This window comes from Camelus dromedarius, chromosome 25 (genome assembly GCF_036321535.1).
Source record: "Camelus dromedarius isolate mCamDro1 chromosome 25, mCamDro1.pat, whole genome shotgun sequence".
Lineage (NCBI taxonomy): Eukaryota > Metazoa > Chordata > Mammalia > Artiodactyla > Camelidae > Camelus > Camelus dromedarius.
The window spans coordinates 26,954,096-26,971,029 of NC_087460.1; positions in this window are offsets into that span (position 1 = coordinate 26,954,096).

Below are 16,934 nucleotides of genomic sequence, written 5' to 3' on the forward strand. Positions count from 1 at the left end.
ACTACAATGGTGTATCACCTCACACCAGTCAGAATGGCCATCATTCAAAAATCCACCAATGACAAATGCTGGAGAGGCTGTGGAGAAAAGGGAACCCTCCTTCACTGCTGGTGGGAATGCAGTTTGGTGCAGTCACTGTGGAAAACAGTATGGAGATTACTCAAAAGACTAGGAATAGACTTATCATATGACCCAGGAATCCCACTCCTGGGCATATATCCAGAAGGAACCCTACTTCAAATAGACACCTGCACCCCAATGTTCATAGCAGCAATAATTGCAATAGCCAAGACATGGAGACAGCCTGAATATCCATCAACAGATGACTGGATAAAGAAGATGTGGTATATTTATGCAACGGAATACTACTCAGCCATAAAAACCAACAGCATAACGCCATTTGCAGCAACATGGATGCTCCTGGAGGATGTCATTCTAAGTGAAGTAAGCCAGAAAGAGAAAGAAAAATGCCATATGAGATCGCTCATATGTGAAATCTAAAAAAAAACAAAAAAAAAACAAAAAAACAAACAAAGCATAAATACAAAACAGAAACAGACTCATAGACATAGAATACAAACTTGTGGTTGCCAAGGGGGCGGAGGGTGGGAAGGGATAGACGGTACTTCAAAATTGTAGAATAGATAAACAAGATTATATTGTATAGCACAGGGAAATATATGCAAGATCTTATGGTAGCTCACAGAGAAAAAAATGTGACAATGAATATATGTATGTTCATGTATAACTGAAAAATTGTGCTCTACACTGGAATTTGACACAACATTGTAAAATGATTATAAATCAATAAAAAATGTTAAAAAATAAATAAATAAAAGTAAAGTATAGAGACAGATATAACATGAAGCCACTAACTAAGGGGAAGCTATATTAATTTCAGACAAAGGAGACTTCAGAATATTATCAGGGATAAAAAGAGATATTACATAATGATAAAAAGTCTACTCTTCAAGAAGACGTAACAATCTTAAATGTTTCTATACCTAAAAATAGAACTTCAAAATACATGAGGCAAATATACTGATCAATTTGAAAGGACTGCAGACAGATCCATACTCAGAGTTGGAGATGTCAATGTTCCCCTCTCAGTAACTGATAAAAAAAAGTAGGCAGACAATCAGAAAGTATATAACTAGCCTGAATAATACTATCAACCAACTGTACCTAATTGATATGAATAGAATGTTTCACCAGCAACAGCAGAATTTACATTCTAAGTGCACATGGACTACTCCTCATGATGGACCATATTCTGAGCCATAAGACAAAATTTAACAAATTTTAAAAGAATAGAAATAATGAAAGTATGTTCTTAGACTATAATGGTTTTTATATAGAAATCGATAACAAAAATATGTGGAAAATACCCAATATTTAGAAATAAAACAACACACTTCTAAATATCCCATGGGTCCATGAGGCATTCTCGGGGGAAGTTAAAAAGGTATTTTGAACTGGATAAAATTAAGAGTACAACATATCAAAATCGTCGGGACACTGTTAATGCTGTGCCAGAGGAAATTTCATAACATTAAATATATAAATTAGAAAAAAGAAAGATCTAAAATCGCTAACCTGAGATTCCACCTTAGATAATTAAGACAAAGAAGAGCAAATGAGACTCAAAGCAAGGAAAAGGAAGTAAATAATAAAGATTAGAACAGAGATCAGTTATATTACAAACAGAAACACAATAGAGAAAATCAATGAAACCAAAGGATGGTTCTTTGGAAAGAGTAATAAAACTGATAAAACTCTAGCCAAGAAAAAACCAACAAGAAGAAATGTTTTCTACTGTGTTACATTTAATGCTTTATGGCTTGAAATCTACCTTGTCTGATATCAGTATGACTATCTCTTGATTTCCATTTGTCTGCCATTCTTTTATTTATCCCTTTATTTTCAGCCTTTCCAAATCAGGTTGTTTTAGGTCAAGCTTTGTATGTGGCTTATAGTTGGACCTTCTGTTGTGTGCCAATTAAAGTGTTATGAATTAATGAGTTACTTGCATTTACTGCTATGACTGATTTTTTCCTCAAATCTGCTTTAATATTGTATCATTATGTTTATATTGCTGTATTTTCTGTGTACTTCTCTACAAGTTATAAATTCTTTTCTTTTTAAAATAAGTTTCTTCTATTATTTAGGAAGGCTTGTATTTTTATTCTAGTATATACCCTTGTTGTTGCACTTCATATTTATCTAATCTTTTGCTAGTTGGTTTACCTGTTTGTTTGTTTTCCAATTCCTTTAACACATACCTATTGCCTATATAGCACTTACTTTTTCCTGTTTTCTCTTTTATTCATCTTCTTCCTCCCAGCGTTAGTTGCATTATTTCTACTTTGTCATAGTATGTATTTTGTGTATTAATGGTCTACCATCATTCTTACTTTTTCTCTTACGTATATTTTAATATGCTCACCATTAGTCCTTTTGCAGAAGTGTCCCAGTCATACCTTGATTGGCTGCAGCTCACCCCCTAGTAAATTCCTCAAAGTGAGCTGATGAGTTTAGAATTCCCTGAGTTCTTGTATGTTGAAAACTGTTTTTCTATAGTTTGAAACTTAAAGAACAACCTGGTTGGATATATCTTCCTTGGTCCATACTTTCATTGCTCTTTTAAAAAATGTTTCTCCATTGTTGCCCTGCTTTATATGTTGGTTTTGAAAAGTCTGTGTCAGTCTAATGGTTTTTATAAGTTAATTGATCGTTTTGCCTGGAGGTCTTAAAGATTTTATTTTTGTTTTTGAAATATAACAGCTTTATCAGGTCATGTCTTGGAGTTGATCATTCTCTGTTAGTTTCCCTAGGTACTAGGGGTCAAGTCAGGTCTTTTTCTATTTCTGGGAAGTTTTCTTATTTTACAGTTTTAAATCTTAGCTCTGTATCAGTGTTTTTGCTTTTTCTTCTCCAGGGACTCCAATAATACAAACATTATTCCTTCTTTGCCTCTCTTGCCTTTCCACTATCTTCTCTCTGACCATTTTTCCTTATTTCTTTATGGTGTGTTTATCCTCTTGGTTTTTTCCCCCTGCCTTTTTCAATGCCTCTTTGCAAATTTTCATTTCAACCTATTCTCTCTTTCTTGGGCCCCTTGTAATTTATTTTTCTTTTATGAGATCATTTTGTCTTTTTCTTTTATTTATTTCCAAAACCCACAGACAACTTTTTATTTCTCCTTGTTTTCAGGTCATTGTTACTTTTAGTTTTTTAATTTTTGATTCAACGTGTTTTGTTAAAGCCTTAAGAGCTTGTCTGAGCATATTTAGTTACGTTTTTTGTGCTTCATGTTTTGTCTTGTTTTGTTTGGAGGGGGCTATTACCCTCAGTTCATATATATTTTATTTCCTGATTTTCTGCCATAGCTTTCTTCACTTTTTTGTTCATTTTTTTCTTTTTTGTTCATTTTTATGGTATTAGGGCATTTGACAAGACTTCTAAATTAATGGCATTGCTATGGACTGAATTATGTCCCCTCAAAATTCATAGGTTGAAGCCCTAACCCCAGTGTGATTGTATTTGGAGAGAGGGCCTTTAAAGAGGCAATTAGGTCAGTTGAGGTCACGGGTAGAGTCCAAAAAGAAGAAGAAATCTCTCTCTCTCTCTCCACGCACTCACTGAGGAAAGGCCACGTGGGGACACAGTGAGAAGGCAGCTAACTTCAAGCCAACAGGAGAGCCCTCATAAGAAGCTGAACCCTGCCAGACCTTGATCTTGAACTTCCCAGACTCCAGTACTAAGAGAAAATTAATCTCTATTGTTTAAAAGCCACTCAGTCTATGGTGTTTGTTACGGTGGCCCGAGCTGACTTAATGCAGGCACCTTCTGTCAGTGTAGCAAAGTTCAGGTAATTCCGTAGTGGTGGTAGGAGTTGGGAGCTTTTAGATTTTGTCGTTTTCTTTTGTTTTGCAAGACCCTAAATTTCCATCCCCACTTTCTTCTGTATTCCTTTTGACTACCCAATTGCCAAATGATTCTTCTCACTTCCTGCTTGGGTTTTCTCTCCCCTGCCAAAACTATGTGTTTTGAAAGCTGTTCCTTCACACCCTGCCTGTCCTTTTACATCATGCCTACTTGTTTAAATAGGGCTTGACCATGGTTTTTAAACTATGTGTACCCCTCTAAATCATGTATAATTTGAAGTTCCTTCCTTATAATTCATGCTCTGATCTTCCTAGAAACTTTTTCTTCTAGTATTTTCAGACTTAGCATCTACTACCCTCTGGCAATAGATTTAAAATAAACTTAGGGACTTTTGCTAACTTCTCTTCTGTCTTCCTTTAAGTTTTTCTTATCTGTCTTGCTTGCCATAGAGCTCTGCAGAAAGCCAGCCATGGGCCAGAACTATGAGCGATCACACGGTGGGAACTGGTGAATTTTCTCTTTTCACTTACAGTTATTTGAAGTTTGGGCACATTCTCTGTCTTCAAGTTATGCTAAGGGTATGGTTTTCAGGTAGATTCCCTTTTAACCTTTTTTTTTTAAATCAGTTTGGCAGCATATATTAAGAGGCAGGTAGTTACGCTGTAATCATTGTTGTAATCTACCTGATGTCTGTCTGTGTTTATCTTTTAAAAAGCAATTTAAGGATGCTTTTTATGCCAACTTGGAAAAAACTGACTTCGCTTCCTTTTGTGGAAGAGAGTAGTAAGGACAACAATGTTGCTACAATTCAATAGAGACTAAAGCGAATAAAGTATGAAGATTTAAAATTAGGGTGGGAGGACTGCCCATTAGCAATGCACAATTCAAATTTTAGATATAAAAATGATGCCTCATGGAAAACAAATCTACTGCCAAACTCCTCCTTCAGAAATACTTGATATAGCTTCTTTGGAAAACTAAGGGGTGGAAGTCATCAATATTTATAAGGAAAAGGGTCTCGACCTTCCTGAAACTGTCATGCAGGCTTGTGTTACATAGTCGCTGGGAATGCCTTTGGCAGAAGGTAACCAATATCTGATGACTATTGGTTGAAGCTACAAGGATATCTACTGTTAACTTAAAAGAAGGTATGAAGCTCAACAGGGCCTTCGTGGACTGAGGCTCTTTCCATCTCTCTGCTCTGCAACACTCAAAGGTTTGCCTATTGTATATGAGTGTGTGTGTGTGTGTGTGTGTGGTGAGTTCTTATCACCTCATGGTCACAAGAAGGCTGCTCTAGCTTCAGATATTTTGTCTGAATTTTAGCAGGAAGAATGAAAAGGGGACGTCATACGTGCCTTTTTATCAGGAAACCACAAACACTCCTCCAAGTTCTACAACAGATTTCCCCTATGTCTCATTGACTCACGTGGCCAAACCTACCTCCAAGGACCTAGCTTTCCAGTATCTACAGGCAGCAATAAAAAGGGAGTTGAAAATGGCTGTGGAATTTCCCAACCAACAATGTCTGCTAATAATTCCAGAATAGTTGCCACTAGTAGTTCTAGAAAAGACATCGAAAGATACCTTCAGTTCAGGTGCTTCCAAAATAACAGCAATTGTCACTAACACTTTGAGACACTTACTCCCTATAAGCAAGATATGGAGTTTCAAAGCTTTTCTCCTTCTGAGCAGTCTATTGTATTTAGGCCTAATGTGACTTAAGGAAGGGGTACAAAGCCACATCCACATGTATGGGTGTTTAGAAAGATGACACAGGGTGTTCAGTGGAAGTGTGGAGAGTTTGCATGTAAGGCACAGTGTGTTGAGACAGTGGCATTGTCTGACCTGAGTGATTAAGAGACTGAGAATGTCACTGTGACATTGTGTCACTGAAGAAAAGTACAGAAAATGACTTGGTTCCTTGTTGACTCTCACCAATTGATAATACCTAGAGCACACTGCAGATTCTAGGCACAGACTTGTAAAGGCTGTTAGTGGCTTATAAGCTCTCAAAACAAGGGAACTTGACCAGGGAGCAACAGTGCATCGCAATAGAATTTAGAAGGTCGAAGAAACCAAACCGCTTTTCATAAATTCTTAATTGAAAAATTGAGTACGGAAACTGACTGAGGCATTACCATTAATATATAACACTGAAGAACCCTCCCACTATTCCTTTTAATATGATCCATCTCCTTATTCATCTGTTTTGACTTCAGTGTAAACTCCGCCAGCTGGCATCCTAGTGGAATATAAACATTCTATAGTTATTAAACAACAACAAGTCATATATCACATATGACAGAAAGATAAACAATGAACAGTTTCTTTGTTCTTTTAGAGGAATAGCAATACTCTTTCTCAATAATAAGAATCCAGTATAAGTCTCTCTTATTTTATGCTGTGCAAGACTGTTTCATTTTATCCTTGCAAGAAAACAGGAGGTGTATCATTGTGCCTACTTTGCAGATGAAAAACATGAGCTAAGAGAGGGGAAGTGACTTGTCCGAAGTCCCCTGGCTTCCTAGTTAAAGCAATGAGGCTTGCCTTCAGATTTCCTGAGTCCACATCCACTGCTCTCTCCACCCTTTCAGGCTGTTTCCTGGACCACCTCTTGGTTCAGGTTTTTGAAATGAAGTGCTTCTGACTTGTTTACTTCTTCTGTTGTGCTAAAAGCAACTTGAAGTCACAACCCTGTGGTCCACTTGGGACCAGTATTTCCAGAATTAATCCAGTATCAAATGTTTTGGCCTACTGTTCCTGTCAGTAAAGAAGACATCTTGTCATCCTGTACTAGCTCTCACTCTTTTCCAGTTGGACATAAATGAGACAGTGCACTTGCAGAATGATCAAAAGCAAGGGCTGATTTCCCACAGAATAATCACAGTACTATTTACCTATAAAAGCAAGATCAACAGACAATGCCAAAATAGAAAACCCTGATATTTCTGTCATATCCATGTCAAGTCAGATGAAACCAATATAGAAAAAACAGACTCCACTGTTAGGCTGGCTTCTTTATTCCCCTTAATAATAGCAAGGTGAAACCAAAAGCATCAAGAAGAATGGTAAAATTCGCATTAGGCAATGAAATCGTTCAACTGAGATACTGCTCAAAGGTATTTACCAAGAATATTTTTTATGAACTTCTCTTAAAAAAACCCAGAGTAAAGAAGTAAGAATGAATTTCACCAAAGTTTACAATCAACACCAGCTTCCTAGTTTTTCTTGGATGAACATGACCTTATTGTATTTTAAGTTTATATAATCCTACCAAACGGGACGTTTAGTCTCCAAGAAAAAATCCTATTAAAAGGCTAAATAAGTTACTTGGACAATACATAATATCTCCCTAAGTATTTTTCTCAAATACAAAGATTCACTTTTCTATTTAAAAAAGTGTCTAAAGAAGAGGCATTTGAAGTTTTCACAGATAGCTGCAGAATGGTTTGCTAAGTTAACCGTGGTATAAACACAATTTGTTTGGTTCACTGTGACCATTCTTCAGAGATGCCAACTCATGCAGATGTGCTGAAATGCTCTTTTGCTTTGCCCTCTAGAATGCAACTGTTCTTTAAGTAGAGTTGATTTATGATATTGCATTAGTTTTAGGTATATAGCATAGTGATTCAGGATTTTTTTTTCTGCAGATTATATTCCATTATAGGTTATTACAAGATTGGGGTATAATTCCTTATGCTATATAGTAAATCCTTGTTGCTTCTCTATTTTATGTATAGTAGTTTGTATCTATTAATCCCAAACTCCTACTTTGTCCTTCCCCCACCTCCCTCTCCCGTTTGGTAACCATAAGTTTGTTTTCTATATCTGTGAGTCTGTCTCTATTTTGCATATAGATTCATTTGTATTTTTTTAGATTCCACATATAAGTGATATCATATAGTATTTGTCTTTCTTTGTCTGACATATTTCACTAAACATAATATTCTCTAGGTCCTTCCATGTTGCTGCAAATGGCAATAGTCCATTCTTTCTTATGGCTTAGAAACTAGAATGCAACTTTTAAAGCATTTCACCCAAATCTCTATATCTGACAGGTATTTTTATTTGAAAAATAGAACAAAAATGAGTAACACAGGAAAATTAAGAAAATAGAGGTCAACTTTTTTTCTTCTGGTCTCTTAACTTTACATTCTCTCTACTGTTTCAGCAAGATTGGCCTCTTTTTTTCACTGCTGCAACGTCGGCTAGGTAACTTTTGTAACAGCTCCATATAGAAGATGTACATGCTTCTTGGCTTAAGTCTGCTGGTGCATGCATGATTCAACACCGAATGGCGATTGCAGCCAACTCTCAATTACCCATAAAGGGGAGAGGAATTGTAGTACAGAGAACTCAAAATGTCTGAGAAGCCCAGAGTCATTTCTGTGTGGCTTTGGAAGTGTACTATCTTAGCTTAGAACACTCTATCTTTTCATTTATCCTACTTTCCTAATTCTGTTTTACATTTTTAACTTTAGTCAGTATCCCTACTAAACGAGACTGTACATAATTCCAGTCAGTGGGGAAAGATGGTCTGGGAGAAAGGTGAATAGGGTTGTGGGAAGCTGATGTAGGCATTAAAAAGTGGATGCAAACAGTTCACACAAAAGATAAGGCCTATGCGGAGAGCTGAGAGCTGACTCTTGGATACTACACGCAGAAGGCGAGAGTTATGCCCGCTCACCCTTGTCATGACTTCATATCTGTGGGGAGAGCCTTACCATCTCCAGAAAGCACAAAATATTTCTCTATGTATCTAAGTTCCTCATTGCATTATTTTGCTTATGATCATTTATACCTAAAAATGACATATTCCACTAAGGAGCAAAGTGAAACCAAAAACATCAAGAAAAACTGTACTATTAGCATTAGGCAATGAAAGCATTCAAATGAGATTCTGCTTAAAGGTAAGTCGGTAAAGATTTAAATAAGCTCAGCCAGAATTCCAAACATAGAAGGGAAATAAGATTCAATACTCTTTGCATAAGCAGGGGAGATTTTTACAAATAAAAGCACATCCTGCATTATGTGTGCTTCTGCAAAGTGTTTAAATTCTGTGGCTTAGATAGCTGTGTAAAGCTTAATGAGAAAAAGGTAAACTCGACTCGGGTCATGGCTGTCTACCGGGGCCTTTTCAATGCCAGACAACCCAAACCCAAGGCAGCCATGCCTCCCAGTGCTTGCACTCGGCCTCTCGTGTTCTATTCTAGCTAGTGTGGTCTCAAATTATCAGGGTGGCTGCCGGAACTGGGATTTCCTTTGTTACCAGATCCATGGGTTAGCTTGAAATTCCTCCTGTCCAGTTTTCAATTTCTTTTAATTAACTTTTCCAGCCATGATTCCTAGGTACTTGAATGTGTAAAATTATCAGAAGCTCCATTCAAGAAGGCACAACTTTAAAGGAGAGACAGAGGCATGATAAAATTGCCTATAGAAATATAAATCAATTAGAGGAACTGTCTGTTGGAATCAGAGGGCAGCACAGAGCTTAGCTGCCAAAACAATTCCAGGCTTAAGTGTTTGCCGTATCTTTTATTCCAGTGACACACCGATCTTTGGATTAAGCCTCCTTTCAAAAACAGTATCCAAGATGTTCTTGGAGATTTCTTGTCACTGAGGAGCTGATGCCTGACATATTTATTTCATAAAGTAAGAAATAACACCATGTGAAAATAGCTCGAATGAGTGTTATCTAGCTCCTTTCCTGGCAATGAAATGACCCTGCCTTGTTTTGTTCTGGGAAACCTGCCAGGTGAGCTTTGAAAGGCGAGCAGGGCTGAGGTGACTGTCCTGGCTGGGAGGTTCATTCTGACACATAAAAAGGAGCTGCTCAAGTCCTGGGTGGAGACGGAGGCCCAGCAGGAGGCACACAGTGTGCTTCTCATCATTTGGTGGAGACCGACTTAGTCCGACTTCAACGAGATCTGGGCTCACACAGTCCCTCTAGGCCTTCACACCCGGAGACCTGGTGGGAATCCTAGCGCTGTCACTTGCTAGCCTTGTGACCTTGGGGAAGCTACTACACCTTCCTCGGCTTCACATCCCTCATCTATAAAGTAAGGGTAATAGTAGTTAGTCTCACGTGTGAATCTCAGGCCTTAAACACAGGGGTGCAAAATTTATGACTTCTTTTGCTATAAATCAACTTAATTCCTCTTCCTGATCCTTATTTTGCTCGGTGGCAGACACATCATCCCAGTCAGTTCAGGGGTGCTCTCTCCTCACCTAGCTTTGGGGTTCCAGGGAGAAGTACCTCCGGTCCTCAGCAGGCACCATCTTCCCCTGCCGGCACCCACACAAGCTGCCACTGCTCCGGCCCTCACGCCCCACTGTGGGCCCTCTCCCCATTCTGGTTCTTTCTCAGCTCCGAACTCTGCCTCAACTGCCTCTCTGCGCCACTCTGCAGCTGAGGGGACTGTAAGGCTGTCTCTGGGACTTCAGTCTAGGGCTCCCCCCAGGGGTTTCTAGTCTTTTTCTCCAGAGCCATGCTGGGCTTGGAGGGAAACCACCCCGAGGCTTGCTACTGCCCTGCTCTCCACAGCAAAGTGCAGCACAAATCACATCTGTTCTTGGAATCCCAGAACCTGCCCTCAGTTCCCATAATCCTATGCTTTCCCCGTCCCCAACCTCTGAGCTGGGGGTCGGGATCTGCATGTCAGGGACAGACCCTCTTGCTTCCGCTCACTCTCTCTCCTTTCCTCCCACCTAAGGACAGTTAGCATTTATATAATGAAGGCTGTTATTACATGCCGGGTACTGTTCTAAATACTTTACAAACTGAATTCTCAGAATAGCCCAGTGAGGTGGGTACTACTGTTATGACCATTTTGCAGATAGGGAAACTGAAGCACAGAGAGGTTAAGGGCCTTGCCCAGGGTCATGCAGGTCGTATGTGGTGGAGTTGGGATTTAAATTCACGCAGCTCATTTCCAACAGTTGTGCTCCACCTCTCAGAGAATATTTATCCAGGGAGTAGGTGATGGGAACTGATTTGGAAATTCAAAAGCCATGAATTTGGCTTCCATTCCCTTTTCATTTCTGTGGTAGCACCCTTTCCCTATGCTATGGTAGCACTACGATGTACGCATGCCCTGCGGGCGGGGTAGTCGCTAACACTTCACAGTCAGTAATCTGCCCCACTCTCTCAGCACCGATATGGGGGAGAAGCTCATTAAATGTTCGTTCCCATCTCCTCCTTCAAATGCTCTATCATGGAGTTTACGCTCAGAATAGCAACTTGTTCCACACAAAACTAACTCATATCTACATGCAGTGTTTTAACATTAATATTGAATATTTTAACAACAAGATTCTGCTTGCTTGCCTTATATATTTGTCCTTCAATTAAAGAAAGCATTGAGCTCTTGCCCCCATCACTCTCCTTATCATTTTATCAGAAGCTTAGAAAATTCTGGAGAAAAGAGGGTGAGTTATAACAAAAGCCACTGTGTTGTCTTTTCTGGGTCCGGTCAGTTGGAGAGATTGGCACAGATACAAACATGGGACCCTGCACCTAGGAGGCCCTCAAAAATAGTCATGAATTGATTGTGAGAAACCAAAAAGGAGGGAAGATGTCAAATGAGGAAATCCTACAGGCCACATGCCTGGTGAGCTGTCACACGTGGCCCTGCGTGGCATCTGTGATCTCCCAAGGTTTCAGGGTCCATATCCTCCACTTTGAAGGCTTGATGCCCTTGTCTTCCTAGAATAACCCCAGTAGGATTTCAGCAAATGTTTTTTGATGGAGACAGTGTTGTGTTTATATCACATATAACAGCTGAGTGGTCAATAGACTGCCACCCCAAATTTTACAGCCGTCTGTTTTGGTTATTTTGTGAGAATGCCATAGATGACTGAATCGTGTGTCCTCGGGTCCTGGATGAACCGATGGTGGTAAAACACCAGCATCTTGGAGAGTCCCATCATTTTCTCATAGCTTAAGAGATCTGATCACATCACAGAAGAAGTGATGACTTTTAGAGCTTCAGAGAAGAACAGAATGCTACCACCAGCTCGAAATGCAGGTACACACCTCTGCCAACTCCCCATTACAATTCTCCGTCTCTCAAATGGAGATTAAATGCCGTGCCAAAATGTGTCATCTGGCGTTGTGTTTTTGTAATGTGGACAAATGTCGACAAAATTCACATGGAGGCTCAAAAATCTAACTATTTATGAGTTAAAATTAAATTTAAGTTTTACCCTGGGTAGAAGCTTTAATGGCTAAAGCTGGATTCACTGTGCCATTATCCAAACAGCAGCACGTCCTTCCTGCAATCAGCAGTTAAAGGGAGAAGGGAGACAGCGCCATCCTTAAGGAGCTGCCGTGCAGACCGGCTGGCCTCCGTGCTTTATGTGTGTCATCCCAGAGCTGATAGCAGCGGAATGGGATGACTTCAGACTGTCTACGCTGGAGGCAACTGTTACATTTCAATCAATCTTACAGATCCATTCCCCATTTTGGCAGGCATAAACAACTTATATTCTGTCTGCAATATGTGTGTGTGCCTCCCTATGTTAACCTGGATCTGTCTCTATCCCCCCCGATCCACATAGCTTCCCCTCTCAGGACCTCAGACCCCTAGCCAGGAAGCAGAGGAAATCAGAATCTGCCTGTGTTCAGTCCTCTCCAAACTGGACTGTTATCACTACACTGGGTCGTATGCCAGCAGCCGGTATATATTCCAAATTCCTGCCGACTGGCTATCTGATTCTCCTGATTCACATTCACATTTTCCTAAGAAACTGTACCCCATATGCATGTGTATACAGTAGTTTCAATGAAGTGAATTAGCTACAATGGGTGCAGTGTTTCATTTATTTTGCTACCGTGGCCCCCTCTCCAATGGGTCAGTTACAGGATGACATTGTCTCTCTACAGGGAGAACTTGGCTAGATGGACAAAATAACCAGTCTTGGAAAGTTGTTTACAGAAAACTGGCCCACAGTAACGTGAGAAGATTATAGCTTGGAGCTGGTATGCCCAGCATTTTGTCCCAAGAATCTAGCCCTGCCACTGGCCATGTCAGGTATAGACGATCAATCTCTGAGTTTGCACAGAGAAACACTGCAAACTCAAAGGCACCAGATATTTCATCATTAATATTATATCAAGTATTGATTGAAAATCTCTGTTTCATCTGTTATGGACTCCCTAGGTTCACAATGGCCAATTCCAACATTTTTTCAAGCTGCCAACTCTATAGACCCTTCTCAGTTGACAACTTCATGCACTAATTTACCAACATGAGCTTCTTAACTTTCTTCCTATTCATCCCAGAATTCCTCTCTGCCTTACCCATCTTTTCCAGTATCTCTCTCTCTCTCTCTTTTAAATCCTTCTCTCCAACTCTACTCCCTCGTTGCCTCCTTACTCCTTAACTCTCTCAGTAGAGATTTATGTTCTCAACATGCTCCTGAAATTTCTCTTCCTCATCAAGCTTGACTTTGCCTAATTCAATGTGCTCTCCCATATTGACCCAGGATAGTGTTGACATACCCTGTTCCCTTCTAGAAACTTCTTTTCCCTTGGCTCTGGCAATCCTATACTGAAGTATTCAGATTCTCCTCTTACTCTTCGAGGGCTCCTTGTTTTTTTTACTGCTTCCTTTTCCAAGGCTTTGTACTTCCACCTCTTTTCTTTTCTTCTTAATAAGCAAGAATGTCTAAACTTTTAAATAAATGGACAAGCTTCAGAGAGTTCCAGGAAACCTCTGTGCGTTTATGCCAAATTGTGTTTGCATGTGCACCTGTGTGCCTGTGTGTTCACTGGGGTGAAAGGGTCCATGGCTCTCATCAGATTCGAAAAGGGTCCATGATCCTGCACAAAATAGTAAGAACTCCTGTTCTAGACTTCCTCCTTGGGCAATTTCATCACCCTCCAAGGCTGAAATAATTGCCTTCCAGATCTCAGTCTTCCACCTGATCTTCCTCCTAATCTCCAGTCCTTTAAGTCTAACTGACTCTTAATGCTCCCTCCCGGTACGCAGTCCGATGAAGCCCTAGCAAACAGAGCCCCTGCAGAGCCCACACCAAGCAGCCTCGCTTTACTAGCCTTCCTCGCCAGGCGCTCACTTGGCAGCTCTGCACAAAACAGAGCGCCTCCTTCAGGTAGGCCCAGCGCCGTGGGCGCATGGCTTAGTGACGGGATGGTACTTTTGTGTGATTTTTGTTGACTTTTCCATGAGTGCTCGCATCATGCCGAGCCTGCATGCAGGCTTCTAGGCAAGAATCTTAGTCTGATTAGCAAGACCCTCCGTGATCTGGTCTAACCTTATGCTTTTAGCGTTACATCTAAACCCTCTCCACTAATCCCCTCCACTACTGCCTCCACTCCAGCCAGGCTGGTCTGCCCACTGTTGCCTGCATACACAGTACGCATTCCTTCCTCTGCACTCTTGTTCACCATATTTTACCTACCTAGAATCTCTGCCTCCTCAAACATGTGCGACCGAGTCCTCTATCTGTTCACATCGTCACTCTAGCTCTTCTTCTACGGAACACTAACTACCCCAGTGCTCATTAACTTCACTTCTCGCACGAGCCTGTAGCCCTTATTGTCTGCGTCACACGGCTGGCCAGAAGTACTCCTTGGTCTCTGACTCCTAGTGCAGTGCCCTAGGGCCTTGCTGCTCCACGTGGGGTCCATGGCCCAAAAGCTGGGATATCACTTGGGAGCTGGTTAGAAATGCAGATTCATACACCCCACTCTGGACCTACCAGAAACAGAATCTGCATAAAATGTTAAAACATAAAAAAGTTAAAAACAAGATGATTCAGATGATTCTCATGAATGATAGAGTTTGGAAGGCACTGCCGTGCACTATGCGTTTGGAGTTGTTAAAATATCTTAGTTTCCGTCCTTGAAAGTTCCGTATCTTTCACGACTTTTTGCTTTCTTGTCATGCCTTCTCTGTCCACTATTGTTTCTTTGAATCCTACATATTCTACAAAGATTCTCCTATTTCTCCCCCCTCCTCCCCCAAAAGATATCTCTTCTTTGAATTACTGTGGTGCTTTACCATTATTGCTTATTTTCCACATGTATCTTGTATTAGAGTGTTTTGTGTGCAGAGGTATTAACTCTCCTGCTAGATAATAAGCTCTTTGAGAACAAGAAGGGATTCTGTTCATCTCTGTGTCCTTGGCAGTTTCTGGCACAGTTCCTGACACCTAGTAATTAATAATAAATGCTCATTGAATGAATGAATAAATGAATGAAGGGCTAATTTCATTATAAATCTATGTGAATTGTGGAGTTCACTTGAAAAAATGTGACAGATTATTGACCATGGGTCATGCTGATCATAATTGCAATGTTTTTATTTTTCAAGCCAAATATTAATTATCTAAGCTAGTCATGCTGTTTCTTAATGACTTTTAAACCTGTACCATCACAAATACAAGACTGCATGAATTTTTAACCATCTCCAAGTAGTTCATAATTAAACACCAAGTGATTCAGCTCATTGAGTCAATGCTTTTGTTTATAGCTTGGTTTTCAGAGACAATCAAGAAAAGTTAAAAAGCTAACCAAACCACAGAAAACAAAGTCTGAGGATCAAAAAGTACAAAAGAGTATCTCACCACCAATTCTGGGTCTGGATGACTAGTAATGAAAGGGAAAATTTCAGTAGCCACTCAAGTTAATCAATGCAGTGACTCACCTACCCAACAAACTCCAGATGAATCAGAGGCCTCTTAGTTTCAAAGTTTATGACTCATGTCTCTTGATCTCTATGGACCTAATCACAGAAACTAAATGTAGCGGGGGAAACTAAATGGTCCAAATCCAATCGTTTAGCAGTGCAAGAATGAAAAAAGAAACTTTCAAAATTGGAAGAAGTCACCTTCTTTTACAGGCTTACCGATTGAAACCATCTTTCTCCAGCTACAAATGACCAGAACCATCTGCAGAAGAGAGATTAGTTTGTAACCAGTTTCTGCTTTTGTCATAAACCATACTTCAGTTTCTTTTAGACATCAAAATGATGTCGCCTTCAATTAGAAAGTGATTCTCTTCATAGAAGGTGTTTTGATAGTATTTTGTTTGCTGACCATCCCCGTTTTGGAAGATGACTCACCTATAAGACTGACTTTTGAGAAGAAACCACGTAGAACACGTGGTTACCCACACATGAAAGTCTTCTATAGCCCACAGGTCTACTGCTCTAGGTTCTCCATTCAGAACACACACAGATCCCACTAATTCAGCTTCTAAAGAGAGAAGCCAAAGCAGCAGGAAGCATTGGTAAGAGCTGGACTTTAGGAACGACAGGAAGGCAGTAGAGCACAGCAACTGAAAACCTGGTGTTGAAATTAGACTGACAGGAGTGCAAATCCCGATGTGCCATCTTAATGTGCGGGTGACACCGGGTAAGTTCCTGGCCTGTGAAGTGGGCATTCTAACAGTGCCTGCAGGCTCAAGTGACAAAATATGTAAGGTGCTAATCAAAGCACCTAGCGCTAGTGAGCTCTCCAAATGGAGGCTTTCCTACTTGTTTTCGTAGCTGTTTGTAAGGCAGACCCCCTCCTCTATGGATACTTCCAGCAGCAGCATCCTTTGGAGGATCATTTGATTGCTCATCATCTGTACCTTTCTCTAGGCTGCCGCCCTTCTCTCCCTCTTCATGTTCCCACTCTGCTTTAACCAACATCTGGTCTTCCTCTTGCTCCTTTAGATATTCCACCTGGCCACAACCCTCCCTAGCTTGAGCTGATGTTGCTGGTAAGTGATCTTCCCTTTAATCCTCCTCCCCCTCTAGACCTCCACCTAACTTCCCTAATCACCTCTCTAACCAAAGCCCTTAACCCCAAGAAGATAAAGAAAGGTTCATGAAGACGAGCACAAGGCATCTAGTGCAATGCTCCCAAAGCGCATTCTGCAGAAGCTAATCTCGCAAGTTCTTCCACAAGAAAAGATAGGTTTTTCTGGTTAAATAATTTTGGAAAGTTTTGCATACTATTTACCTCTGGAAATTCCACAGTGCATCTTCGTATTTAGAGAATTACACAAACCAAGTTAAGAAGAGGACTGTTCA